Here is a 2,346-nt window from a genome sequence, read left to right on the forward strand (position 1 = left end):
GTGAGAAAGCAATAAGAGCGTGGAGAAGTTGAGAAATGCTGCACTTTATTCAAACGAGGAGCAGAAAACTCCAGACGGCAGCAAATGTGTGTGAGGATCAGGTAGAGACGTCTGTCTGGAGCGTTTAGAAATATGCAGATTGTGCTGGAGTTTCTAAATCATATTGTTTTCGTCGCAGTTGTTCTGTGTGTGTTCAATATTGCAGTTTCTTCATGAAGCTCCAAACATTTACCAGTTTTCAGTCTGGAGTCAGTGCTTCAGATCTAAACTCAACAAATCACGATTTCAGCAAACGAGGCTTCGTTACGTCTCACTGTTTCCAACCTTTACTTTCCACACATTTCAGAATGAGAAATGTTGATCTGGTGACACGTGAATGAGCATCTAACGGTTTAAACTGATGATTTTAATTGATTTCATGAAGTTAATACTTGTGTGTATAATAGAAAAAGGAGAATGATATTTGAATTGTTTCTAATTGATCTAGTTGGCCCAATAAAACAAAACAAGCTCTACAAAACAAGAAAACACATTTTATAACTTTCATATTTAATATTATATATTTGTCTGTTACATTTAATATCATGAAACATTTGCAGTTGGTTTGTGCTGTAGTTTATATTAATATTTGGTCTGAACGTTCCCTGCATTTCCAGTGTTTTGATCAGCGATTTAAAACGGTCAAGATTGGCAAAATAAAGAAAACTATTTTCTGCTTTCTCTTTTTCCTTTCCATGAAATTTGGATGGTGTCACAATAAACCGAAACTTAGCACATTTTTTTTATTTTTTGTTAATCTGTCAATGATTTAAGTGAAATACATTTCATGTAGGCCAACATAGGCTATTCCTTTTTATGTAAGCCTATAGTTTTATTCCGTTCACAAGCGCCCCAGATAGCAAATTGTGGGCCTTATCTGGTTGAATTTAGGCTGTTGTTGTGGCCCACATACCACCACCACCACCACGGCCCACTCCCCTCGAATGGCCCTTAAGCTGCTTGCCTAAAGAATACCAGAACCAGGCCTGAAGCAGACCAAAACTCACCCACAACTCCAGTGTCCCCAGAAATCAGCCACAACTGGCCCACAACGGTGCCGGAAGCCCCAGATGTCAGCCGGACAAAAGCCAAACTTTACCCCAGAACTCAGCCACAACTTATCCAGAAGCTCCGGAAGACAGCCATAACTGGACCAGTATTATGCCAAAACTAAACCAGAAATTACCCTATATAATATTTATATATTGTGCAAGATATAATAAAAGAAAAAGCAACAAATAAATAGTCACAATACAAGAGAAACCAAATTAAACTGTTAAAAACACATACGTGATAAAATACAGAAACCAACAAACAAAAGACAAATGAAATACAACTCATATTTACAGATGTGCAAAAAATTTAATGTAAAAGATTCACTCTCTCAGCAATAAGTTGTTTGGGTTACATTAGCATCTTGTGAAGTCGTTCTTCTCTTTCTGCCACCTCACGGTCACCAGCTAGATGAAACGGTTTCGACCACCAGCTCAGTTGTGTGCACATACAGGATTTCTTCTGACAGCCTCTACAATAGGAGCATACACATACAGAGTTACAATACATTTAGACACCACCAGTCTAAGAACTACGACTTTCAACATTCATTCATGACGTGTGGAATAAAAATGCATTTAGCAATCACAATGTTTTTATGCTCCAAACTTTGATTTGGTGTTTTCCCATTTACACTTCTCCAGTTCACCGCTTTAGCCGAGTCATTTTTGATCGCCTGCCTCATAACTCGCCAGACCATGTCCTTCACGTCCACTCCAGCCAGCAATCCAAGTTCAAGTATCTGAAATATTTAAGCATGCTGTCATTATTAAGCTAAAACACTAAGATTGATCACACACACCATTTACTTATAACCGTAATTACAATCAGACCAGAGTGATAACAGTAGGCAACTATGCATAACGGAGACTGAACACGAACAAAAAGCCAATCAAGTAACGCACTGTAGAAAAATGGGTGAAACTAGGGATGCACCGAAATAAAAAATTCTTGGCCGAAGCCGAACAAAATTAAACACTGTGCCGAATACCGAACACGGCTTTTCACGTTTGAATCGAGCGACAACTTTCTGCTCTCTCTCGTGAAGCCAACACTGAAGTGACTAAAACTGTAATTCATCAACTGGCCTCTAGAGGCTGGCTCCAAAAGAGAGTCAGTCCCATAGACTCCTCATGTTAAAATGCCCAACTTCACAGCAGAAAAAAATGTTTACACAGCCGGGTACAAAAAGTGGTTTTGGTCTATATAGCTAATTTTGTCCTTCATGACAACTGTGAGGGGGGTGTTTTTTTG

General features: G+C 38.8%; 1 long non-coding RNA gene across 1 annotated transcript in view; it reads right to left on the reverse strand.

Moving 5' to 3' along the window:
* Positions 1–1,680: 1,680 nt before the first annotated feature.
* LOC107704193 (uncharacterized) overlaps positions 1,681–2,346 on the reverse strand; it is a 3,957-nt gene continuing 3,291 nt past the window's right edge. Inside the window, exon 3 of the long non-coding RNA XR_001635915.1 lies at positions 1,681–1,768. This is a non-coding gene — a long non-coding RNA (uncharacterized LOC107704193). The remainder of the gene's footprint in view (positions 1,769–2,346) is intronic.

Source organism: Sinocyclocheilus anshuiensis, unplaced genomic scaffold (genome assembly GCF_001515605.1).
Source record: "Sinocyclocheilus anshuiensis isolate Anshui unplaced genomic scaffold, SAMN03320099.WGS_v1.1 scaffold1228, whole genome shotgun sequence".
Classification (NCBI taxonomy): Eukaryota; Metazoa; Chordata; class Actinopteri; order Cypriniformes; family Cyprinidae; genus Sinocyclocheilus; species Sinocyclocheilus anshuiensis.